The 27,317-nt window shown below is 55.5% G+C and overlaps 2 long non-coding RNA genes across 3 annotated transcripts in view; one reads left to right on the top strand and one right to left on the bottom strand.

Moving 5' to 3' along the window:
• Positions 1-13,434, bottom strand: part of LOC137314559 (uncharacterized) — a 43,738-nt gene extending 30,304 nt beyond the window's left edge. Inside the window, exon 1 of the long non-coding RNA XR_010961225.1 lies at positions 13,061-13,434. This is a non-coding gene — a long non-coding RNA (uncharacterized lncRNA). The remainder of the gene's footprint in view (positions 1-13,060) is intronic.
• On the top strand, positions 736-26,527 carry LOC137314558 (uncharacterized). 2 transcript variants are annotated; one of them, XR_010961224.1, is made up of 5 exons: positions 736-1,695; positions 7,289-7,417; positions 8,078-8,329; positions 13,073-13,264; positions 26,447-26,527. It is a non-coding gene; the product is annotated as an uncharacterized lncRNA (long non-coding RNA). The 2 variants fall into 2 exon arrangements; XR_010961223.1 differs by lacking the exons at positions 13,073-13,264; positions 26,447-26,527 and having other exon boundaries at positions 739-1,695; positions 8,078-10,014.
• Positions 26,528-27,317: the final 790 nt, after the last annotated feature.

Here is a 27,317-nt window from a genome sequence, read left to right as displayed (position 1 = left end):
GGTGATTGACGTCCACGCGAGGTCCACCAATCGAGGTGCGGCTCGGGGTCACGCGGCAGCTGACTTTAAAACTGCGCGGCCGTTGAACAGAAACAGCGCGGGCCGGGAGCGCGGGCGATGTTGGAAAACTGGCAAAGGCGCGGTGACGTTCGTAACCTGGCAACGGCGCGCGTGTGACGTTCATAACCTGACAACGGCGCGCGTGTGACGTTCGTAACCTGGCAACGGCGCGCGTGTGACGTTCATAACCTGGCAACGGCGCGCGTGTGACGTTCGTAACCTGGCAACGGCGCGCGTGTGACGTTCGTAACCTGGCAACAGCGCGCGTGTGACGTGTGTCGAGAGGCGGTGCCGTCAGCCGACTGATGGGAGAGTTCAGGGGACTGGAGAAGATCAACCGCGACCCATCCACCGCCATCATCTCAATCCACCGCCATCCTCCCCCTGGAGAGGATCAACCGGTCCCCATCCACCGCCATCATCTCAATCCACCGCCATCCTCCCCCTGGAGAGGATCAACCGGTCCCCATCCACCGCCATCATCTCAATCCACCGCCATCCTCCCCCTGGAGAGGATCAACCGGTCCCCATCCACCGCCATCATCTCAATCCACCGCCATCCTCCCCCTGGAGAGGATCAACCGGTCCCCATCCACCGCCATCATCTCAATCCACCGCCATCCTCCCCCTGGAGAAGATCAACCGGTCCCCATCCACCGCCATCATCTCAATCCACCGCCATCATCTCAATCCACCGCCATCCTCCCCCTGGAGAAGATCAACCGGTCCCCATCCACCGCCATCATCTCAATCCACCACCATCCTCCCCCGGGTGGGGGTGTGAATCAGACGGTTAATCAGACTCATCCATTCCTTTTTCACCTCCAGACTCCACTATTCCAATACCCTCCTGCCCGGCCTCCCATCTTCCACCCTCCATAAACATCAGCTCATCCGAAACTCTGCTGCCCGTATCCGAACCCACACCAAGTCCCGTTCACCCATCACCCCCTGTGCTCACTGACGGACATTTGCTCCCGGTCCGGGAATGCCTCCATTTTAAAATTCTCATCCTGGTTTTCAAATCACTCCATGACCCTCGCCCCTCTCCCCATCTCTATAACCTCCTCCAGCCCGACAACCCTCCAAGATCTCTGCACTCCTCCAATTCTGGCCTCTTGCCCATCCCCCGATTTCCATCACTCCACCATTGGCGGCCGTGCCTTCACCTGCCGGGGCCCTAAGCTCTGGAATTCCCTCCCGAAACCTCTCCACCTCTCTCTCTCTCCCCTCCTTTAAGACGGTCCTTAAAACCTACCTCATTGAGATCTGGATGAGCTCTAACCAGAGCTCTCCACAGCTGTAACATAACTTCCTCCCCTTGATATTCCAGCCCTCTTGAGATAAAGGCCAACACTCCATTCGCCTTTTTGATCACTTCTTGCACCTGCCCACTGGGTTTTAGAGATTTGTCGACTTGGACCCCTAAATTTCTCTGCTCTTCCACAGTTCCCACACTCTTCCCATTCAGAAAATATTCCGATTTGTCTTTTTCTGATCCAAAGTGGATGACCTCACACTTGCCCACATTAAACACCATCTCCCACAGTTTTCCTCACTCACTGAGTCTGTCTGTGTCCCTGGTTTCCAGTTTCCCCAACAGGGTCAGATTCTGTTTTCAGTACAAAATAAGAGGTAATCAAATCTACCCTTTTATTAGGTATATCGAGGTGATATGGAGTTGAGGGACAGATTGGCTATGATTTAATAAAATGGTGGAACAGGCTCGAGGGGATGGACGGCCTCCTCCTGTTCCTGTGTAACAGGCTCGAGGGGATGGACGGCCTCCTCCTGTTCCTGTGTAACAGGCTCGAGGGGATGGACGGCCTCCTCCTGTTCCTGTGTAACAGGCTCGAGGGGATGAATGGCCTCCTCCTGTTCCTGTGTAACAGGCTCGAGGGGATGGACGGCCTCCTCCTGTTCCTGTGTAACAGGCTCGAGGGGATGGACGGCCTCCTCCTGTTCCCTGTGTAACAGGCTCGAGGGGATGGACGGCCTCCTCCTGTCCCTGTGTAACAGGCTCGAGGGACTGGACGGCCTCCTCCTGTTCCTGTGTAACAGACTCCAGGGGATGGACGGCCTCCTCCTGTTCCTGTGTAACAGACTCCAGGGGATGGACGGCCTCCTCCTGTTCCTGTGTAATGGGCTCGAGGGGATGGACGGCCTCCTCCTGTTCCTGTGTAACAGACTCCAGGGGATGGACGGCCTCCTCCTGTTCCTGTGTAACAGACTCCAGGGGATGGACGGCCTCCTCCTGTTCCTGTGTAACAGACTCCAGGGGATGGACGGCCTCCTCCTGTTCCTGTGTAACAGGCTCGAGGGGATGGACGGCCTCCTCCTGTTCCTGTGTAATGGGCTCGAGGGGATGGACGGCCTCCTCCTGTTCCCTGTGTAACAGGCTCGAGGGGATGGACGGCCTCCTCCTGTTCCCTGTGTAACAGGCTCGAGGGGATGGACGGCCTCCTCCTGTTCCTGTGTAATGGGCTCGAGGGGCTGAACGGCCTCCTCCTGTTCCTGTGCACTGTTTATTGTGTAGCGTGTGAAACAAACGGGTAATGACACAGTGTCACACACTTTGGGGAACGGTGTGATTTTCCACACCGTTCACCTGAGGAAGGAGGAAGCCTCCAAAATCTTGTGGGATCTAAAATAAATTTGTTGGACTATAACTTAGTGTTGTAAAATTGTTTACACTTTGGGGAAGGCAGTGAACAGCGTGAGAGAGACAGTGAGAGAGGATGTGTGTATATATCAGTGATTGAGTGTGAGAGAGAGAGGATGCGTCTGTATATCAGTGAGTGACCCTGAGTGAGTGTGAGAGAGGATGCATCTGCATATAAGTGAGTGACTCTGAGTGAGTGCGTGAGAGAGAGGATGCCCCTGTTTCTCAGTGAGTGAGTGTGTGAGAGAGAGAGGATGCCTCTGCATATCAGTGAGCGACACAGTGTGAGTGTGTGAGAGAGAGAGGATGCCTCTGTATATCAGTGAGTGACTCTGAGTGAATGTGTGAGAGAGGATGCATCTGTATACAAGTGAGTGACTCTGAGTGAGTGCGTGAGAGAGGATGCCTCTGTTTTTCAGTGAATGACTCTGAATGAGTGTGAGCGAGAAGAGGTCCCTGATTTTCAGTGAGTGAGTGTGTGTGTGAGAGGATGCCGCTGCATATCAGTGAGTGAGTGTGAGAGGGAGAGGATGCCTCTGTATATCAGTGAGAGACTCTGTGTGAGTGAGTGTGAGAGAAAGGATGCCTCTGTATATCAGTGAGAGACTCTGTGTGAGTGAATGTGAGAGAGAGGATGCCTCTGTACATCAGTGTGTGAATGTGTGAGAGAGAGGATGCGTCTGTATATCAGTGAGTGACTCTGAGTGAATGTGTGAGAGAGGATGCATCTGTATACAAGTGAGTGACTCTGAGTGAGTGTGTGAGAGAGAGAGGATGCCTCTGCATATCAGTGAGCGACACAGTGTGAGTGTGTGAGAGAGAGAGGATGCCTCTGTATATCAGTGAGTGACTCTGAGTGAATGTGTGAGAGAGGATGCATCTGTATACAAGTGAGTGACTCTGAGTGAGTGCGTGAGAGAGGATGCCTCTGTTTTTCAGTGAATGACTCTGAATGAGTGTGAGCGAGAAGAGGTCCCTGATTTTCAGTGAGTGAGTGTGTGTGAGAGAGGATGCCGCTGCATATCAGTGAGTGAGTGTGAGAGGGAGAGGATGCCTCTGTATATCAGTGAGAGACTCTGTGTGAGTGAGTGTGAGAGAGAGGATGCCTCTGTACATCAGTGTGTGAGTGTGTGAGAGAGAGGATGCGTCTGTAAATCAGTGAGTGACTCTGAATGAGTGTGAGAGCGGATGCCCCTGTATATCAGTGAGTGACTCTGAGTGAGTTTGTGAGAGAGAGGATGCCCCTGTATATCAGTGAGTGAGTGTGTGCGAGGATGACCCTTTATATCAGTGAGTGTGAGCGAGGATGCCCCTTTATAGCAGTCAGTGTGAGCAAGGTTGCCGCTTTATATCAGTGAGTGTGAACGAGGAAGCCTATGTGTATCAGTGAGTGAGTCTGTGTGAGAGAGGATGCCTCTGTATATCAGTGAGTGTGTGAGAGAGAGGATGCCTCTGTATATCAGTGAGTGAGAGAGAGAGGATGCCTCTGTATATCAGTGAGTGACTCTCAGTGAGTGAGTATGAGAGAGATGATGCGTCTGTATGTCAGTGAGTGAGTGTGTGAGAGAGAGGATGCCCCCGTGTATCTGCGAGTGAGTTTGTGTGTGAGAGAGGATGCACATGTATGTAAGTGAGTGACTCTGAGTGTGTGTGTGTGTGTGTGTGTGTGTGTATGCCCCTGTGTATCAGTGAGTGACTCTGAGTGAGTGTGTGTGAGAGAGGATGCCCCTGTATATCAGTGAGTGAGTGTGTGAGAGAGGATGCCTCTGTAAATCAGTGAGTTCGTGTGAGAGAGAGAGGATGCCTCTGTATATCAGTGAGTGTGTGTGTGTGAGAGAGAGGATGCCTCTCTATATCAGTGAGTGACTCTGAGTGAATGTGTGAGAGTGAGGATGCCTCTGTATATCAGTGAGTGATACTCAGTGAGTGAGTGTGAGAGAGAGGATGCCTCTGTATATCAGTGAGTGAGTATGTGTGTGAACGAGGATGCCCATGTTTATCAGTGAGTGACACTGAGTGAGTGTTTGTGTGAGAGAGGATGCCTCTGTAAATCAGTGAGTTAGTGTGAGAGAGAGAAGGTGCCTCTGTATATCAGTGAGTGAGTGTGTGAGAGAGAGAGGATGCCTCTGTATATCAGTGAGTGACTCTGAGTGAATGTGTGAGAGAGAGGATGCCTCTGTATATCAGTGAGTGACACTGAGTGAGTGTTTGTGTGAGAGAGGATGCCCCTGTATATCAGTGAGTGACCCTGAATGAGTGTGTGTGAGAGAGAGGATGCATCTGTATATCAATGAGTGACTCTGAGTGAGTGTGAGAGAGAGGATGCCTCTGTATATCAGTGAGTGAGTGTGTGAGAGAGAGGATGCGTCTGTAAATCAGTGAGTGACTCTGAGTGAGTGTGAGAGAGGATGCCCCTGTATATCAGTGAGTGAATCTGAGTGAGTGAGTGTGTGAGCGAGGATGCCCCTTTATATCAGTTAGTGTGAGAGAGGATGCCTCTGTGCATCAGTGAGTGATTCTGAGTGAGTCAGTGTGTGAGAGAGGATGCGCCTGTATGTCAGTGAGTGAGTGTGTGAGAGAGAGGCTGCGTCTGTATATCAGTGAGTGACTCTGAGTGAGTGTGAGAGAGGATGCCCCTGTATATCAGTGAGTGATTCTGAGTGAGTGTGAGGGAGAGGATGCCTCTGTGTATCAGTGAGTGAGTCAGTGTTTGAGAGAGGATGTCCTTGTATATCAGTGAGTGACTCTGAGTGAGTATGCGTGTGAGAGGATGCACATGTATGTCAGTGAGTGACTCTGTGTGTGTGTGTGTGTGTGTGTGTGTGTGTGTGTGTGTGTATGCCCCTGCGTATCAGTGAGTGACTCTGAGTGAGTGTGTGTGAGAGAGGATACCTCTGTAAATCAGTGAGTGAGAGTGAGAGAGAGAGGATGCCTCTGTGTATAAGTGAGTGAGTGTGAGAGAGAGAGGATGCCTCCCTATATCAGTGAGTGAGTGTCAGAGGGAGAGGCTGCCTCTTCATATCAGTGAGTGAGTGTTAGAGAGAGGATGCTTCTGTATATCAGTGAGTGACACTCAGTGAGTGAGTGTGAGAGAGAGAGGATGCCCCTGCATATCAGTGAATAACTCTGAGTGAGTGTGTGAGAGAGAGGATGCGTCTCTATATCAGTGAGTGAGTGTGTGTGAGAGAGGATGCCCCTGTATATCAGTGAGTGACTCTCAGTGAGTGAGTGTGAGAGAGGCTGCGTCTGTATATCAGTGAGTGACTCTGAGTGTGTGTGAGAGAGAGAGGATGCCCCTGAATATCAGTGAGTGACTCTGAGTGAGTGTGAGAGAGGGTGCCCCTGTATATCAGTGAGTGACTCTGAGTGAGTGTGCGAGAGAGAGGATGCCCCTGTATATCAGTGAGTGAGTGTGTGTGAGCGAGGATGCCCCTTTATATCAGTCAGTGTGAGCGAGGATGCCTCTGTGTATCAGTGAGTGATTCTGAATGAGTCGGTATGTGAGAGAGGATGCCCTTGTATATCAGTGACTCTGAGTGAGTGTGTGAGAGAGGAGGCTTCTGTATATCAGTGAGTGACTCTGAGTAAGTGTGTGTGTGTGAGAGAGGATGCCGCTGTATATCAGTGAGTGTGTGAGAGAGAGGATGCCGCTGTATATCAGTGAGTGAGTGTGTGTGAGTGTGAGAGAGAGGAGGCTTCTGTATATCAGTGAATGACTCTGAGTGAATGTGTGAGAGAGAGGATGCCTCTGTATATCAGTGAGTGAGTATGTGTGTGAACGAGGATGCCCATGTTTATCAGTGAGTGACACTGAGTGAGTGTTTGTGTGAGAGAGGATGCCCCTGTATATCAGTGAGTGTGTGTGAGAGAGGATGCCCCTGTATATCAGTGAGTGAGTTTGTGTGAGACAGGATGCCTCTGTATATCAGTGAGTGACTCTGAGTGAGTGTGAGAGAGAGGAGGCTTCTGTATATCAGTGAGTGACTCTGAGTGAGTGTGTGTTTGAGAGAGGATGCCTCTGTATATCAGTGAGTGACTCTGAGTGAGTGTGTGTGTGAGAGAGGATGCCTCTGTATATCAGTGAGTGACTCTGAGTGAGTGTGAGGGAGAGGATGCCTCTGTAAAGCAGTGAGTGACACTCAGTGAGTTAGTGTGAGAGAGAGGATGCCTCTGTACATCAGTGAGTGAGTGTGTGAGAGAGAGGATGCGTCTGTATATTAGTGAGTGACTCTGAGTGAATGTGTGTGAGCGAGGATGCCCCTGTATATCAGTGAGTGTGTGCGAGGATGCCCCTGTATATCAGTGAGTGTGAGCGAGGATGCCCCTGTATATCAGTGAGTGTGAGAGAGAATGCCCCTGTCTATCAGGGAATGACCCTGAGTGAGTGTGTGAGAGAGAGGGTGCCCCTGTATATCAGTGAGTGACTCTGAGTGAGTGTGAGAGAGAGAGGATGCCTTTGTATATCAGTGAGTGACTGAGTATCTGTGAGTATTTTATGTTGGGGACAAGCGGCAGGATGATGAAACCCGATCTTTGACCATCAACAATTTGTTAAATCCTACACAGACTCGGATCGAACAAGTTAAATTGCCAGAAGACACGTGTCCATATCACAGGTTGGATCAGACTCAGCAAGTGGTGTCAACGTGCAAAGTGCACAAAGCTCTTCCTCAGATCAACACAAAGTTTGAGGAGGTGAGTTCCCACAAACGGAAACCGTTCGCCTCTGTCTCTGCAAGTTTCAGCATTTTGCTGTTACTTTGTGTCACTCAGGGGCAGACATTTTAAGACCCACTCAGTTCCCCCTTCAGTTTGATTTTTTTACCAGAAGGTTTATTCAATCCCTGTGTTTTTTAATTAATGGAGCACTGGGTTTCAATTCGACCCTAACATCCATCTGAGAATAATGGGGTCACCCGCATTTGGTGTTGATTAATTGTCTGCATTAGGTTTTATCTTTAATTCTGATCACCATCTGGTTTCCACCCAGAATCTCATTTCCGTTCCCTGAGCTCGCTGACAACTTACAGCCGCCAAGTGGAAAAAAGTGCTTTGAACTTTGTGTCTCTGCACTTATACTTATTTTCCATAGAACATATTATAACCCCGCCATTTCTCAACAATGGTATTACTTATGATGATCACTTTGTAATATGAAAGTTACATGACACGCCAGACTTGTACATTAATCTAAAGGGCCTGTCGCTCACTGATGTTTTGAAATCACATATTAAATACAGTCCTCTATTTACACCTGCTAAGTAAAATTAAATCAATTTATTAATCGATAAACTGATGGTAAGAATAATCCTTTTAAGATTAATGTGCGTCGATAATCTGTATCTGTCTTCACAGCAGAAGACACAAAAAGCATACCGGAAAGAGTGGGGAACCAAGGGGCAAACGAGAGTGAGAAACTTTAAACAATTAATATCAGAAGAGAAAAAGTACTTCAGAAACTAATGGGACTAAAGCTGATAAATCCCCTGGGCCTGATGGCCTACATCCGAGGGTTCTGGAAGAGGTGGCTGCAGAGAGAGAGTGAATGCGTTGGTTGTGATCTTCGAAAATTCCCTCGATTCTAGAGCGGTCCCAGCGGATTGGAAGGTAGCAAATGTAACCCCGCTATTCAAGAAAGGAGGGAGAGAAAAAAACATGGAACGACAGGCCAGTTAGCCTGACATCAGTCATCAGGAAAATGCTGGAATTCATAAAGGCAGTGGTAACAGGGCACTTAGAAAATCATAATATGATTAGGCACAGTAAACATGGTTTTATGCAAGGAAAATCGTGTTTACCAAATTTATGAAGAGTTCTTTGAAGATGTAACCAGCAGGCTAGATAAAGGAGAACCAGTGGATGTAGTATACTTGGATTTCCAAAAGGCATACGATAAGGTGCTACATAAAAGGTTGTTACGCAAGATAAGGGAGTTGTGGGTAATATATTGGCATGGATAGAGGATTGGTTAACGGACGGAAAACAGAGAGTAGGGATAAAACAGTCATTTTCAGGTTGGCAGGCTGTAACCAGAGGTGTGCTGCAGCGATCGGTGCTTGGGCCTCAACTATTTACAATCTATGTTAGTGTTACATGGATCGACTGGAGAAGCTGGGGTTGTTCTCCTTACAACAGAGAAGGTTTAGAGAAGATCTGAAGAGGTGTTCATAATCATGAATGGTCTAGTGAGAAACTGTTCCCATTGGCGGAAGGGTCAAGAATCAGAGGACATAGATGTAAGTTGATTGGCAAAAGAACCAAAAGCGACATGAGGAAAAGCCTTCTTACGCAGTGAGTGCTCAGGATCTAGAATGCACTGCCCGAGGCGGTGGTGGAAGCTGATTCAATCATGGCATTCAAAATGGAATTGGATAAACGCTTGAAGGGAAAAAAAATTATAGGGCTACGGGGATAGTGCGGGGGAGTGGGACCAGCTGGATTGCTCTTGCAGAGATCCAGCGCAGAGACGACAGGCCGAATGGCCTCCTTCCCTGCTGTTACCATTCTATGATTCGATGACTTCGATGAAGGGACCGAGTGCAATGTATCCAAGTTTGCTGAAGATAGAAAGGTAGGTGGGAAAGTAAGCTGTGAGGAGGACACAAAGAGTCTGCAAAGCGATATAGACAGGTTAAGTGAGTGGGCAAGAAAGTGGCAGATGGAGAAAAACAGAATATTTTTTTAAATGGTGAGAAACTATTGAATGTTGGTCTTCAGAGAGATTTGGGCGTCCTCGTTTCATGGTCTGAATACATAAAAACGAGTTTGCACTGAAAGTTTCATGGTCTGAATAAATATATAGGAGTTTACACTGAATGTTTCATGGTCTGAATAAATAGATAGGAGTTTACACTGAATGTTTCATGGTCTGAATATATAGATTGGAGTTTACACTGAATGTTTCATGGTCTGAATACATAGATAGGAGTTTACACTGAACGTTTCAAGGTCTGAATATATAGATTGGAGTTTACACTGAATGTTTCAAGGTCTGAATATATAGATTGGAGTTTACACTGAATGTTTCATGGTCTGAATATATAGATTGGAGTTTACACTGAATGTTTCATGGTCTGAATATATCGATAGGAGTTTACACTGAATGTTTCATGGTCTGAATAAATCGATAGGAGTTTACACTGAATGTTTCATGGTCTGAATATATAGATTGGAGTTTACACTGAATGTTTCATGGTCTGAATACATCGATAGGAGTTTACACTGAATGTTTCATGGTCTGAATAAATCGATAGGAGTTTACACCGAATGTTTCATGGTCTGAATATATAGATTGGAGTTTACACTGAATGTTTCATGGTCTGAATACATCGATAGGAGTTTACACTGAATGTTTCATGGTCTGAATAAATCGATAGGAGTTTACACTGAATGTTTCATGGTCTGAATATATCGATAGGAGTTTACACTGAATGTTTCATGGTCTGAATATGTAGAGGACAACACCAGGTTACAGTCCAACAGCTTGATTTGAAATCACAAGCTTTTGGAGCTTTGCTCCTTCGTCAGGTGAAGTCACTTCACCTGGCGAAGGAGCAAAGCTCCGAAAGCTTGTGATATCAAATAAAGCTGTTGGACTATAAACTGGTGATGTGCGACTCCTTTCATTTGTCCACCCCAGTCCATCACCGGCATCTCCACATCATATATAGAGAGGAGTTTACACTGAATGTTTCATGGTCTGAATATATAGATAGGAGTTTACACCGAATGTTTCATGGTCTGAGTATATCGATAGGAGTTTACACTGAATGTTTCATGGTCTGGATATATCGATTGGAGTTTACATTGAATGTTTCATGGTCTGGATATCTCGATAGGAGTTTAAACTGAATGTTTCATGGTCTGAGTATATCGATAGGAGTTTACACTGAATGTTTCATGGTCTGAGTATATCGATAGGAGTTTACACTGAATGTTTCATGGTCTGGATATATCGATTGGAGTTTACATTGAATGTTTCATGGTCTGGATATCTCGATAGGAGTTTACACCGAATGTTTCATGGTCTGAGTATATCGATAGGAGTTTACACTGAATGTTTCATGGTCTGGATATATCGATAGGAGTTTACACTGAATGTTTCATGGTCTGGATATCTCGATAGGAGTTTACACTGAATGTTTCATGGTCTGAATATATCGATAGGAGTTTACACTGAATGTTTCATGGTCTGAATATATCGATAGGAGTTTACACTGAATGTTTCATGGTCTGAATATATAGATAGGAGTTTACACTGAATGTTTCATGGTCTGAATATATCGATAGGAGTTTACACTGAATGTTTCATGGTCTGAATGTATCGGTAGGAGTTTACACTGAATGTTTCATGATCTGAGTATATAGAGAGGAGTTTACACTGAATGATTCATGGTCTGGATATATCGATTGGAGTTTGCACTGAATGTTTCATGGTCTGAATATATCGATCGGAGTTTACACTGAATGTTTCATGGTCTGAATACATCGATAGGAGTTTACACTGAATGTTTCATGGTCTGAATATATCGATAGGAGTTTACACTGAATGTTTCATGGTCTGAATATATCGATAGGAGTTTACACTGAATGTTTCATGGTCTGAATATATCGATAGGAGTTTACACTGAATGTTTCATGGTCTGAATATGAAGAGGACAACACCAGGTTACAGTCCAACAGCTTGATTTGAAATCACAAGCTTTTGGAGCTTTGCTCCTTCGTCAGGTGAAGTCACTTCACCTGGCGAAGGAGCAAAGCTCCGAAAGCTTGTGATATCAAATAAAGCTGTTGGACTATAAACTGGTGATGTGCGACTCCTTACATTTGTCCACCCCAGTCCATCACCGGCATCTCCACATCATATATAGAGAGGAGTTTACATTGAATGTTTCATGGTCTGAATATATCGAAAGGAGTTTACACTGAATGTTTCATGGTCTGAATATATAGATAGGAGTTTACACTGAATGTTTCATGATCTGAGTATATAGAAAGGAGTTTACACTGAATGTTTCATGGTCTTTCGGATATAAATTGGAACCAACGCCTCTTGTACTGAGATCTGACAGATTGTTACCCTGGCAATAGAGGAAATCACTAAAGGAAAATAACTGAAACGGAAATATGAAAAGCCACCATCGTGTTTGGAGTTTAGTTAAGTCGAAGATTAACTCTGAACATTCAGACACTTTTTATGACCATGAAGCTGCGATTCCAATAAAGGATTTTTTACACCACAAGACCTGATACTGGCGATTTAGTGAATTCACCGTCAGTTCCAACTCTACAGAACATTAAGCAGCACAGCATCTATAGAAGGACATGGATAAAACAGTCACACTGTTGAAAACAGACCCCGTCTGCTCTGAAAAGCAAATTGTCTTCAACCATCTAAATCTGTAACTGTTCACAGTGACCATTTAAATTACTGCCACAATACTGAATTCGATGGCGAAACAACTGATCGTCACATTCTTTATACATCTGGAATGTTACAAAATTTGGATAAATGACATTTCTGCAAACTCCAGTTAGTGTTTAAAGGGCTGAAAGACAGTGTTTATATTTCCTACTAAAAGCAGATCCCCATAATAATCAGATGATTGTGTTGAAAAAGCACGGAAATGAATGTAGATTGTATTGAGACAGACTTCGATCTCAGTTTAATAAAACGAACCCTCGGCGGAGGCCAGGAGCTGGATCATGTGATCACCCAGAACATTATTCTGATACAAAACACAAATAATCAATTGGAAGACAATTTACAAATCATTATTAGAATACGATTTAGGTATCATTTTATCACCAGTTTATATTTAAATTATCATTCAATTCAACTGCAACTGTTAAATCCAGGAATAGATTTACTGATGGGAAATAACATGAAGTAAAACCCAGTATCCAGTTCAGAATTGTAAGATGATTGATTTTGATATTTGGATATGAAATATATTTGAATTCGGTAACACTGTCTGGTACTACATTAAAACGCAATGTAATATCGATATTATGGGGGCGATAAAGGTGGGTTCTTTCCGAGTTGGTGCTGGGGGCGGGGAGACACTGTATATCTGCTAGGCTCTGCTTCAGACTGGAGTCAGCTCTTCGATTCAACCCCTTTGCTCTAAAACACACACAAGATTCATTTGTGACAGTGTGTTTTGAGACAGAAACTGATCTCACTTCACATTTCATTGCACGGCCTCACACTGGATAATTGTACTCGGTGATCAGACTCTCCCAGTCTCATTCTCTCAATTTCCCCCCTTACCTTGTAACTTTTGTGGACTGTCCACAGGACCAGTGTTTATCTGAGTAAATGGGACTTTCTCTTACCTTTCTCCTCAGTCGATCTATGGAAGATGTTTGAATCGGAAGGGTTCTCTCTGGTTGCTGCTCTCACAATCCTGTGCTGATTCACCTGCTGTTGTTCCTCAGTCTGCAATCCCTGTTGACTTCCAGCTGTGGACTTTTCTCAATCACTCCAGGAGATCTATTTATGGCAGGGCAGAAAATGAAACCAATATTGACGGTGTGAAGGTGAATGTAATCTAAACTTTTCCTCTAATATTGAATTTAATACACTGTTTGATGAACTCTGTTCCCACATTCCATGTCTCTTCACCACCCCGACCACAATATGTGATCGTTTCATTCTCCCGCCCCAGTTCGAGGCAATTCCTTCTCCATTTCCCACCACTGGTTTTAGGATCTCATTTGCCTTTGGGTTCTGATTCCACACTCGACCCCCGCTCCCAGCGGCCACCAGTCCCAGACACTCCCCGCACGTTCTGATCCTGATACCCCTCTCTCCCTCGCCCAGTCCAAGACATGCCCCACATGGTCTGATGTTGATCCCCCTCCCCCTCTCCCCCAGTCCCAGACACTCCACGCACGTTCTGATCCTGATCACTCTCCCTCCCTCCCCCAGTCCAAGACACTCCCTGCATGGTCTGATCCTGATCCCGCTCCCCCTCTCCCCCAGTCCTAGACACTCCCAGAACGTTCTGATCCTGATACCCCTCTCTCCCTCGCCTGGTCCAAGACACTCCCCGCATGGCCTGATGCTGATCCCCCTTCCCCTCTCCCCCAGTCCCAGACACTCCCCGCACGTTCTGATCCTGATGCCCCTCTCTCCCTCGCCTAGTCCAAGACACTCCCCGCACGGTCTGATCCTGATCCCCCTCCCTCACCCAGTCCAGGACACTCCCCACACTGTCTGATCCTAATCCCCCTGTATCCCTCCCCCAGTCCAAAACACTCCCCGTACGGTCTGAATATGTTCCCGCTCCCTCCCTCCCCCAGTGCCAGACACTCCCCGCACGGTCTGATCCTGATCCCCCTCCCTCCCTCCCCCAGTACCAGACACTCCCCGCACGGTCTGATCCTGTTCCCGCTCCCTCCCTCCCCCAGTCCCCGACACTCCACACACGGTTTGATCCGGATCCCAACTCCCTGCCTCTCCCAGTCCCAGACACTCCCCGCACGGTCTGATCCTGATCCCTCTCCGTCCCTCCGTCAGTCCCAGAGACTCCCTGCACGGTCTGATCCTGATCCCCCTCCGTCCCTCCCCCAGTCCCAGACACTCCCCGCACGGTCTGATCCGGATCCCAACTCCCTCCCTCCCCCAGTCCGAGACACTCCCCGCAAGGTCTGATCCTGATCCCCCTCCCTCCCTCCACCAGTCCCGGATACTCCCCGCACGGTCTGACCCTGATCCCCCTCCCTCCCTCCACCAGTCCCAGACACTCCCCACACGGTCTGATCCTGATCGCCCTCCCTCCCTCCGCCAGTCCCGGACACTCCCGGCACGGTCTGATCCTGATCCCCCTCCCACCCCCAGTCCCAGACACCCCCGCACGGTCTGATCCTGATCCCCCTTCCTCCCTCCCCCAGTCCCGGACACTCCCCGCACGGTCGGATCCTGATCCCCCTCCCCCAGTCCCAGACACTCCCCTCACGGTCTGATCCTGATCACCCTCCCTCCCTCCCCCAGTCCCAGACACTCCCCGCACGTTCTTGTCCTGATCCCCCTTCCTCCCTCCCCCAGTCCCAGACACTCAACGCACGGTCTGAACCCGTTCCCGTTCCCGCTCCCTCCCTCCCCCAGTCCCAGACACTCCAGGCACGGTCTGATCCTGATTACCCCTCACTCCCTCCCCCAGTCCCAGACACTCCCCGCACGGTCTGATCTTGATCCACCTCTCTCCCTCTCCCAGTCCCAGACACTCCCTGCACGGTCTATCCTGATCCCCCTCCCTCCCCCAGTCTCAGACACTCACCGCAACGTCAGATCCTGATACCCCTCCATCCCTCGCCAAGTCCCGGATACTCCCCGCACGGTCTGAGACTGATTCCCCTCCGTCCCTCCCCCAGTCCCAGACACTCCCCGCACGGTCTGATCCGGATCCCAACTCACTCCCTCCCCCAGTCCGAGACACTCCCCGCACGGTCTGATCCTGCACCACTCCCTCCCTCCCCCAGTCCCGGATACTCCCCGCACGGTCTGATCCTGATCCGACCTCCCTCCCTCTCCCAGTCCCGGACACTCCCCGCACGGTCTGATCCTGATCCCCCTCCTTCCCTCCTTCAGTCCCGGACACTTCCCGCACGGTCTGATCCTGCACCCCTCCCTCCCTCCCCCAGTCCCAGACACTCCCGGCACGGTCTGATCCTGATTACCCCTCCCTCCCTCCCCCAGTCCCAGACACTCCCCGCATGGTCTGATCTTGATCCACCTCCCTCCCTCTCCCAGTCCCAGACACTCCCTGCACGGTCTATCCTGATCCCCCACCCTCCCCCAGTCTCAGACACTCCCTGCACGGTCTGATCCGGATCCCAACTCCCTCCCTCCCCCAGTCCGAGACACTCCCCGCACCGTCTGATCCTGATACCCCTAAATCACTCCCCCGGTCCCAGATACTCCCCGCACGGTCTGACCCTGATCCCCCTCCCTCCCTCCCCGAGTCCCGGACATATCCCGCACGGTCTGAACCTGATGCCCCTCCCTCCCTCCCCCAGTCGCGGACACTCCCCGCACGGTCTGATCCTGAACCCCCTCCCTCCCTCCCCCAGTCACCGACACACCCCGCACCGTCTGATCCTGATACCCCTCCGTCCCTCCCACAGTCCCGGATAATCCTCGCACGGTCTGACCCTGATCCACCTCCCATCCTCACCCAGTCGCGGACACTCCCCGCACGGTCTGATCCTGAACCCCCCTCCCTCCCGCCCCCAGTCCCGGACACTCACCGCACGGTCTGATATGATCCACCTCCCTCCCTCCCCCAGTCCCGCACACTCCCCTCACGGTCTGATCCTGATCCCCCTCCCGCCCGCCCCCAGTCCCAGACACTTCCCGCTACGGTCTGATCCAGATCCCCCTCCCTCCCTCCCCCAGTCCCAGAAGCTCTCCGCACTGTCTGATATGATCCCCATCCCTCACTCCCCCAGACCCGGACACTCCCCGCAAGGTCTTATCATGATCCCCCTCCTCCCTTCCCCAGTCCCGGACACTCCCCGCACCGTCTGATCCTGATCCACCTCGCTACCTCCCCCAGTCCCCGACGCTCCCCGCACGGTCTGATATGATCCACCTCCCTGCCTCCCCCAGTCCCGCACACTCCCCTCACGGTCTGATCCTGATCCCCCTCCTCCCTCCCCCAGTCCCCGACACTCCCCGCACGGTCGGATCCTGATCACTCTCCCTCCCTCCCCCAGTCCCGGACACTCCCCGCACGGTCTTATCCTGATCCCCCTCCTGCCTCCCCCAGTCCCGGACACTCCCCGCACGGTCTGATCCTGATCCACCTCGCTCCCTCCCCCAGTCCTGGACACTCCCCGCACGGCTTGATCCTGTTCCCGCTCCCTCACTCCCCCAGTCCCCGACACTCCCCCCAAGGTCTGATCCTGATCCCCCTCCTCCCTCCCCCAGTCACGGACACTCCTCGCACGATCTGATCCTGATCCCCCTCCCGACCTCCCCAAGTCCCAGACACAGCCCGCACGGCTTGATCCTGTTCCCGCTCCCTCACTCCCCCAGTCCCCGACACTCCACGCACGGTCTGATATGATCCACCTCCCTCCCTCCCCCAGTCCCGGACACTCCACGCACGGTCTGATCCTGATCACCCTCCCTCAGTCCCAGACACTCCCCGCACGATCTGATCCTGATCCCCCTCCCGACTTCCCCCAGTCCCAGACACTCCCGGCACGGTCTGATCCTGATTACCCCTCCCTCCATCTCCCAGTCCAAGACACTCCCCGCACGGTCTGATCTTGATCCACCTCCCTCCCTCTCCCAGACCCAGACACTCCCCGCACGGTCTATCCTGATCCCCCTCCCTCCCTCCCCGAGTCCCGGACACACCCCGCACGATCTGAACCTGATGCCCCTCCCTCCCTCCCCCAGTCGCGGACACTCCCCGCAAGGTCTGATCCGGATCCCAACTCCCTCCCTCCCCCATTCCGAGACACTCCCCGCACCGTCTGATCCTGATACCCCTCCATCCCTCCCCCAGTCCCGGATACTCCCCGCACGGTCTGACCCTGATCCCCCTCCCTCCCTCCACGAGTCCCAGACACTCCCCGCACCGTCTGATCCTGATACCCCTCCATCCCTCCCCCAGTCGCGGACACTCCCCGCAAGGTCTGAGACTAATTCCCCTCCATCCCTCCGCCAGTCCCGGACATTCCCCGCAAGGTCTGACCCTGATCACCCTCTCTCCCTCCCCGAGTCCCGGACACTCCCCGCACGGTCTGATCCTGAACCCCCTCCCTCCCTCCCCCAGTCCCAGACACACCCCGCACGGCCTGATCCTGTTCCCGCTCCCTCACTCCCCCAGTCACCGACACACCCCGCACCGTCTGATCCTGACACCCCTCCGTCCCTCACCCAGTCCCGGATAATTCTCGCACGGTCTGACGCTGATCCACCTCCCACCCTCACCCGGTCGCGGACACTGCCCGCACGGTCTGATCCTGACCCCCCCTCCCTCCCTCCCCCAGTCCCGGACACTCCCCGCACGGTCTGATCCTGATCCCCCTCCCTTCCTCCCCCAGTCCCCCACACTCCCCTCACGGTCTGAGCCTGATCCCCCTCCCGCCCGCCCCAGTCCCGCACACTCCCCTCACGGTCTGATCCTGATCCCCCTCCCGCCCGCCCCCAGTCCCGCACACTCCCCTCACGGTCTGATCCTGATCCCCCTCCCGCCCGCCCCCAGTCCCAGACACTCCCCTCACGGTCTGATCCTGATCACTCTCCCTCCCTCCCCCAGTCCCGGACACTCCCCGCACGGTCTGATCCTGATCACTCTCCCTCCCTCCCCCAGCCCCGGACACTCCCCGCACGGTCTGATCCTGATCACTCTCCCTCCCTCCCCCAGTCCCAGACACTCCCCGCACGGTCTTATCCTGATGCCCCTCCTCCCTCCCCCAGTCCCAGACACTCCCCTCACGGTCTTATCCTGATCCCCCTCCTCCCTCCCACAGTCCCGGACACTCCCCGCACGGTCTTATCCTGATCCCCCTCCTCCCTCCCCCAGTCCCAGACACTCCCCGCACGGTCTGATCCTGATCCACCTCCTCCCTCCCCCAGTCCCGGACACTCCCCGCACGGTCTGATCCTGATCCACCTCGCTCCCTCCCCCAGTCCTGGACACTCCCCGCACGGCTTGATCCTGTTCCCGCTCCCTCACTCCCCCAGTCCCCGACACTCCCCCCAAGGTCTGATCCTGATCCCCCTCCTCCCTCCCCCAGTCACGGACACTCCTCGCACGATCTGATCCTGATCCCCCTCCCGACCTCCCCAAGTCCCAGACACAGCCCGCACGGCTTGATCCTGTTCCCGCTCCCTCACTCCCCCAGTCCCCGACACTCCACGCACGGTCTGATATGATCCACCTCCCTCCCTCCCCCAGTCCCGGACACTCCACGCACGGTCTGATCCTGATCACCCTCCCTCAGTCCCAGACACTCCCCGCACGATCTGATCCTGATCCCCCTCCCGACTTCCCCCAGTCCCAGACACTCCCGGCACGGTCTGATCCTGATTACCCCTCCCTCCATCTCCCAGTCCAAGACACTCCCCGCACGGTCTGATCTTGATCCACCTCCCTCCCTCTCCCAGACCCAGACACTCCCCGCACGGTCTATCCTGATCCCCCTCCCTCCCTCCCCGAGTCCCGGACACACCCCGCACGATCTGAACCTGATGCCCCTCCCTCCCTCCCCCAGTCGCGGACACTCCCCGCAAGGTCTGATCCGGATCCCAACTCCCTCCCTCCCCCATTCCGAGACACTCCCCGCACCGTCTGATCCTGATACCCCTCCATCCCTCCCCCAGTCCCGGATACTCCCCGCACGGTCTGACCCTGATCCCCCTCCCTCCCTCCACGAGTCCCAGACACTCCCCGCACCGTCTGATCCTGATACCCCTCCATCCCTCCCCCAGTCGCGGACACTCCCCGCAAGGTCTGAGACTAATTCCCCTCCATCCCTCCGCCAGTCCCGGACATTCCCCGCAAGGTCTGACCCTGATCACCCTCTCTCCCTCCCCGAGTCCCGGACACTCCCCGCACGGTCTGATCCTGAACCCCCTCCCTCCCTCCCCCAGTCCCAGACACACCCCGCACGGCCTGATCCTGTTCCCGCTCCCTCACTCCCCCAGTCACCGACACACCCCGCACCGTCTGATCCTGACACCCCTCCGTCCCTCACCCAGTCCCGGATAATTCTCGCACGGTCTGACGCTGATCCACCTCCCACCCTCACCCGGTCGCGGACACTGCCCGCACGGTCTGATCCTGACCCCCCCTCCCTCCCTCCCCCAGTCCCGGACACTCCCCGCACGGTCTGATCCTGATCCCCCTCCCTTCCTCCCCCAGTCCCCCACACTCCCCTCACGGTCTGAGCCTGATCCCCCTCCCGCCCGCCCCAGTCCCGCACACTCCCCTCACGGTCTGATCCTGATCCCCCTCCCGCCCGCCCCCAGTCCCGCACACTCCCCTCACGGTCTGATCCTGATCCCCCTCCCGCCCGCCCCCAGTCCCAGACACTCCCCTCACGGTCTGATCCTGATCACTCTCCCTCCCTCCCCCAGTCCCGGACACTCCCCGCACGGTCTGATCCTGATCACTCTCCCTCCCTCCCCCAGCCCCGGACACTCCCCGCACGGTCTGATCCTGATCACTCTCCCTCCCTCCCCCAGTCCCAGACACTCCCCGCACGGTCTTATCCTGATGCCCCTCCTCCCTCCCCCAGTCCCAGACACTCCCCTCACGGTCTTATCCTGATCCCCCTCCTCCCTCCCACAGTCCCGGACACTCCCCGCACGGTCTTATCCTGATCCCCCTCCTCCCTCCCCCAGTCCCAGACACTCCCCGCACGGTCTGATCCTGATCCACCTCCTCCCTCCCCCAGTCCCGGACACTCCCCGCACGGTCTTATCCTGATCCCCCTCCTCCCTCCCCCAGTCCCGGACACTCCCCGCACGGTCTTATCCTGATCCCCCTCCTCCCTCCCCCAGTCCCAGACACTCCCCTCACGGTCTTATCCTGATCCCCCTCCTCCCTCCCCCAGTCCCGGACACTCCCCGCACGGTCTTATCCTGATCCACCTCGCTACCTCCCCCAGTCCTGGACACTCCCCGCACGGCTTGATCCTGTTCCCGCTCCCTCACTCCCCCAGTCCCCGACACTCCCCCCAAGGTCTGATCCTGATCCCCCCCTCCCTCCCCCAGTCCCGGAATCTCCTCGCACGATCTGATCCTGATCCCCCTCCCGACTTCCCCCAGTCCCAGACACAGCCCGCACGGTCTGATCCTGATCCCCCTCCCCCAGTCCCAGACACTCCCCGCACGGTCTGATCCTGATCACCCTTCCTCCCTCCCCCAGTCGCAGACACTCCCCGCACGGTCTGAACCTGTTCCCGCTCCCTCCCTCCCCCAGTCCCAGACACTATCGGCACGGTCTGATCCTGATTACCCCAACATCCCTCCCCCAGTCACAGAAACTCCCCACACGGTCTGATCCTGTTCCACCTCCCTCCCTCCCCCAGTCTCAGACACTCCCCGCACGGTCTGTTCCGGATCCCAACTCCCTCCCTCCCCAGTGCGAGACACTGCCCGCACCGTCTGATCCTGATACCCCTCCGTCCCTCCCCCAGTCCCGGATACTGCCCGCACGGCCTGATCCTGATCCCCCTCCATCCCTCCGCCAGTCCCGGACACTTCCCGCAAGGTCTGTCCCTGATCCCCATCACTCCCTCCCCGAGTCCCGGACACTCGCCGCACGGTCTGATCCTGATCACTCTCCCTCCCTCCCCCAGTCCCGGACACTCCCCGCACGGTCTTATCCTGATCCCCCTCCTCCCTCCCCCAGTCCCAGACACTCCCCTCACGGTCTGATCCTGATCCCCCTCTTCCCTCCCCCAGTCCCGGACACTCCCCGCACGGTCTGATCCTGATCCACCTCGCTACCTCCCCCAGTCCCAGACACTACCCGCACGGTCTGATCCTGATCCCCCTCCATCCCTCTCCCGGTCACAGACACTCCCCGCACGGTCTGATCCTGATCTCTCTCCCTCCCTCCCCCAGTCCCAGAAGCTCTCCGCACGATCTGATATGATCCCACTCCCGCCCTCCCACAGACCCGGACACTCCCCGCAAGGTCTGACCCTGATCCACCTCCACCCTCCCGCAGTCCCCGACACTCCCCGCACGGTCTGATCCTGATCCCCCTCCCTCCCCCAGTCCTGGTCACTCCCCGCACTGTCAGATATGATCCCCCTCCCTCCCTCCCCCAGTCCCGGTCACTCCCTACATGGTCTGATATGATCTCCCTCCCTCCCTCTCCCAGTCCAGCACACTCCCCTCAAGGTCTGATCCCGATACCCCTCCCCCCGCCCCACGTCACAGACACTTCCCGCACGGTCTGATCCTGATCCCCCTCCATCCCTCCCCCAGTCCTGGACTCTCCCCGCACGGTCTGATCCTGATCCCCCTCCCTCCCTCCCCCAGTCCTGGACTCTTCCTGCACGGTCTGATCCTGATCCCACTCCCGAACTCCCCCAGTCCGAGACACTCCCCGCACGGCCTGATCCTGCATCCCCTCCCTCCCTCCCCCAATCCGGGAGCCTCCCAGAACGGTCTGATCCTGATCCCGCTCCCTCCCTTCGCCAGTCCCGGACACTCCCCGCAAGGTCTGATCCTGATCCGCCTTCCTCCCTCCCCCAGTCCCAGACACTCCCCGCACGGTCTTAAGCTGTTCCCGCTCCCTCCCTCCCCCAGTCCCAGACACTCCCCGCACGGTCTGATCCTGATCCCCCTCCCTCCCCCCCCCAGTCCCAGACACTCCCCGCACGGCCTGATCCTGTACCCGCTCCCTCACTCCCCCAGTCCCCGACACTCCCCGCACGGTCTGATCCTGATCCCCCTCCCCCCCGCCCCGAGTTCCAGACACTCTCCGCACGGTCTGATCCTGATCTCCCTCCCACCCTCCCTCAGTCCCGGACACTCCCCGCACGGTCTGATCCTGATCTCCCTCCCACCCTCCCCTAGTCCCGGACACTCCCCGTACGGTCTGATCCTGATCCCCCTCCCTCCCTCCCGCAGTCCCAGACACACCCCGCACGGTCTGATCCTGATCCCCCTCCCGACCTCCCCCAGTCCCGGACACTCCCCGCACGGCCTGGTCCTGCATCCCCTCCCTCCCTCCCCCAATCCGGAGCCTCCCCGAACGGTCTGATCCTGATCCCGCTCCCTCCCTCCGCCAGTCCCGGACACTCCCCGCAAGGTCTGATCCTGATCCCCCTCCCTCCCTCCCCCAGTCCCAGACACTCCCCGCACGTTCTGAACATGTTCCCGCTCCCTCCCTCCCCCAGTCTCAGACACTCCCCGCACCGTCTGATCCGGATCCCACTCCATCGCTCCCCAGGTCCCAGACACTCCCCGCACGGTCTGATCCTGATCCCCATCCCTCCCTCCCCCAGTCCCGGACACTCCCCGCACGTACTGATCCTGATTCCCCTCCCACCCGCCCCCAGTCCCAAACACTTCCCGGACGGTCTGATCCTGATCCGGCTCCCGCCCTCCCCCAGTCCCAGACACTTCCCGCACGGTCTGATCCTGATCCGGCTCCCTCCCTCCCCCATTCCCAGACACTTCCCGCACGGTCTGATCCTGATCCGGCTCCCTCCCTGCCCCAGTCGCAGACACTTCCCGCACGGTCTGATCCTGATCCGGCTCCCTCCCTCCCCCAGTCCCAGACACTTCCCGCACGGTCTGATCCTGATCCGGCTCCCTCCCTCCCCCAGTCCCAGACACTCCCCGCACGGTCTGATCCTGATCCCCCTCCCTCCCTCCGCCAGTCCCAGACACTTCCCGCACGTTCTGATCCTGATCCCCCTCCCTCCCTCCCCCAGTCCCGGACACTCCCGACATGGTCTGATCCAGATCCCCCTCCCCCCCGCCCCCAGTCCCAGACACTTCCCGCACGGTCTGATCCTGATCTCCCTCCCACCTTCCCCAGTCCCGGACACTCCCCGCACGGTCTGATCCTGATACCCCTCCCTCCCTCCCCCAGTCCCGGACACACCCCGCACGGTCTGATCCTGATCCCCCTCCCTCCCTCCCCCAGTCCCGGACACTCCCCGCACGGTCTGATCCTGATCCCCCTCCCTCCCTCCCCCAGTCCCGGACACACCCCGCACGGTCTGATCCTGATCCCCCTCCCACCCTCCCACAGTCAAAGAGACTCCCCGCACGGTCTGATCCTGATCCACCTCACACCCTCCCACCGTCTCAGACACTCCCCGCACGGTCTGATCCTGATCCAACTCCCTCCCTCCCCCAGTCTCAGACACTCCCCGCAAGGTCTGATCCGGATCCCAACTCCCTGCCTCCCCCAGTCCGAGACACTCCCTGCATGGCCTGATCCTGCATCCCCTCCCTCCCTCCCCCACTCCCCGACACTCCCCGCAAGGTCTGTTCCTCATCCCCCTCCCTCCCTCCCCCAGTCCCAGACACTCACCGCATGATCTGATCCAGAACCCCCTCCCCCAGTCCCAGACACTCCCCGCACGGTCTGTTACTCGTCCCCCTCCCTCCCTCCCCCAGTCTCAGACACTCCCCGAAGGGTCTGATCCTGATCCGCCTCCCTCCCTCCCCCAGTCCCAGACACTCCCCGCACGTTCTGAACATGTTCTCGCTCCCTCCCTCCCCCAGTCCCAGACACTCCCCGCACGGTCTGATCCTGATTACCCCTCCCTCCCTCCCCCAGTCCCAGACACTCCCCGCACGGTCTATCCTGATCCCCCTCCCTACCCTAGTCTCAGACACTCCCCGCACGGTCTCATCCGGATCCCACTCCATCCCTCCCCCGGTCCCAGACACTCCCCGCACGGTCTGATCCTGATCCCCCTCCCTCCCTCCCCCAGTCCCGGAGACTCCCCGCACGGTCTTATCCTGATCCTCATCCCTCCCTCCGCATGTCCCGGACACTCCCCGCACGGTCTGATCCTGATCCCTCTCCCACCCTCCCCCAGTCCAAGACACTCCCCGCACGGTCTGATCCTGATCCACCTCCCTACCTCCCCCAGTCTCAGACACTCCCCGCACGGTCTGATCCGGATCCCAACTCCCTCCCTCCCCCAGTCCGACACAATCCCCGCACGGCCTGATCCTGCATCCCCTCCCTCCCTCCCCCAGTCCCGGACACTCCCCGCACGATCAGATACAGATCCCCCTCCCCCAGTCCCAGACACTCCCCGCACGGTCTGTTCCTCGTCCCCCTCCCTCCCTCCCCGAGTCTCAGACACTCCCCACACGGTCTGATCCAGATACCCCTCCCGCAGTCCCAGACACTCCCCGCACGGTCTGATCCTAATCCCCCTCCCTCCTTCCCCCAATCTTAGACACTCCCCGCACGGTCTGATCCTGATCCGCCTCCCTCCCTCCCCCAGTCCCAGACACTCCCCGCACGTTCTGAACATGTTCCCGCTCCCTCCCTCCCCCAGTCCCAGACACTCCCCGCAAGGTCTAACCTGATCACCCTCCCTCCCCCAGTCTCAGACACTCCCCGCACGGTCTGATCCGGATCCCATTCCATCCCTCCCCCGGTCCCAGACACTCCCCGCATGGTCTGATCCTGATCCCCCTCCCTCCCCCAGTCCCGGCAACTCCCCGCACGGTCTGATCCTGATCCCCATCCCTCCCTCCCCCAGTCCCAGACACTCCCCGCACGGTCTGATCCTGATCCCCCTCCCTCCCTCCACCAGTCCCAGACACTGCCCGCACGGTCTGATCCTGATCCGCCTCCCTCCCTCCCCCAGTCCCAGACACTGCCCGCACGGTCTGATCCTGATCCGCCTCCCTCCCTCCCCCAGTCCCAGACACTCCCCGCAAGTTCTGAACATGTTCCCGCTCCCTCCCTCCCCCAGTCCCGGACACTCCCCGCACGGTCTGATCCTGATCCCCCTCCCTCCCTCCACCAGTCCCGGACAATCCCCGCACGGTCTGATCCTGATCCCCCTCCCTCCCTCCCCCACTCCCAGACACTTCCCGCACGGTCTGATCCTGATCACTCTCCCTCCCTCCGCCAGTCCCAGACACTCCCCGCACGGTCTGATCCTGATCACTCTCCCTCCCTCCCCCAGACCCAGACACTCCCCGCATGGTCTGATCCTGATCCCCCTCCCTCCCTCCCCCAGTCCCGGACACTCCACGCACGGTCTGATCCTGATCCCCCTCCCTCCCTCCCCCAGTCCCAGACACTCCCCGCACGGTCTGATCCTGATCCCCCTCCCTCCCTCCCCCAGTCACGGACACTCCACGCACGGTCTGATCCTGATCCCCCTCCCTCCCTCCCCCAGTCCCGGACACTCCACGCACGGTCTGATCCAGATCCCCCTCCATCCCTCCTCCGGTCCCAGACACTCGCCGTACGGTCTGATCCTGATCACCCTCGCTCCCTCCCTCAGTCCCGGACACTCACGCACGGTCTGATCCTGATCCCCCTCCCACCCTCCCCCAGTCCAAGAAACTCCCCACACGGTCTGATCCTGATCCCCCTCCCACCCTCCCACAGTCTCAGACACTCCCCGCACGGTCTGATCCTGATCCACCTCCCTCACTCCCCCAGTCCCGGACACTCCCCGCACGGTCTGTTCCTCATCCCCCTCCCTCCCTCCCGCAGTCCCAGACACTCCCCGCACGATCTGATCCAGATCCCCCTCCCCCAGTCCCAGACACTCCCCGCACAGTCTGATCCTCATCCCCCTCCCTCCCTCCCCCAGTCTCAGACACTCCCCGCACGGTCTGATCCAGATACCCCACCCGCAGTCCCAGACACTCCCCGCACGGTCTGATCCTGATCCCCCTCCCTCCTTCCCCCAATCTCAGAGACTCGCCTCACGGTCTGATCCTGATCCCCCTCCCGCCCGCCCCCAGTCCCAGACACTTCCCGCATGGTCTGATCCTGATCACTCTCCCTCCCTCCCCCAGTCTCAGACACTCCCCGCACGGTCTGATCCTGATCAACCCTCCCCCAGTCCTGGACACTCCCCGCACAGTATGATCCTGACACCCCCCCCCCCACCTCTCCCTCCCTCTCCCAGTCCCAGACACTCACTGCACGGACTGATCCTGATTCCCCTTCCTCCCTCCACGACACCCGGGCACTCCCTGCATGGTCTGATCCTAATCCCCTTTCCTCCCTCCCTCACAAGGTACGGTGGCATAGTGGTTATGTTCCTGGGCTCGGAATCCAGAGGCCTGACGAAAATCCAGAGTCATGAGTTCAAATCTCTCCACGGCAGCTGGCGAATTTAAATTTAATTAATTAAATTCAATTAATTAAATAAAAAAATCTGGAATTAAAATACTGGTATCGGTAATGATGGCCATGAAACTACCGGATTGTCGTAAAAACCCATCTGGTTCACTAATGTCCTTTCGGGAAGGAAACCTGCCGTCCTTACCCGGTCTGGCTAATATTTGACTCCAGACCCACAGCAATGTGGTTAATCCTTAATTACCCTCTGAAATGGCCGAGCAAGCCACTCAGTTGTAAAATCTCGCCACGAAAAGTCATAATAAGAATAAAACCGGACGGACCACAAGGCACTGGACACGACAACGGCAAAGCACCAATCCCAGTCGACCCTGCAAGGTCCTCCTTACCAACATCTGGGGACTTGTGCCAAAATTGGGAGAGCTGTCCCACAGACGAGTCAAGCAACAGCCTGACATAGCCATACTCATAGAATCATATCTTTCAGCCAACGTCCGAGACTCTTCCATCACCATCCCTGGGTATGTCCTGTCCCACCAGCAGAACAGACCCACCAGAGGTGGCGGTACAGTGATATACAGTCAGGAGGGAGTTGCCCTGGTAGTCCTCAACAGTGACTCTGGACCCCATGAAATCTCATGGCATCAGGTCAAACATGGGCAAGGAAACCTCCTGCTGATTACCACCGACCGTCCTCCCTCAGCTGAGCCCGAGTAAAATTGAAGTCAATGGGAATCAGGGGGAAAACTCTCCAGTGGCTGGAGTCATACCTAGCACAAAGGAAGATGGTAGTGGTTGTTGGAGGC

This window comes from Heptranchias perlo, unplaced genomic scaffold (assembly GCF_035084215.1).
Source record: "Heptranchias perlo isolate sHepPer1 unplaced genomic scaffold, sHepPer1.hap1 HAP1_SCAFFOLD_52, whole genome shotgun sequence".
NCBI lineage: Eukaryota > Metazoa > Chordata > Chondrichthyes > Hexanchiformes > Hexanchidae > Heptranchias > Heptranchias perlo.
This window is presented reverse-complemented; position numbering and strand designations above follow the sequence as displayed.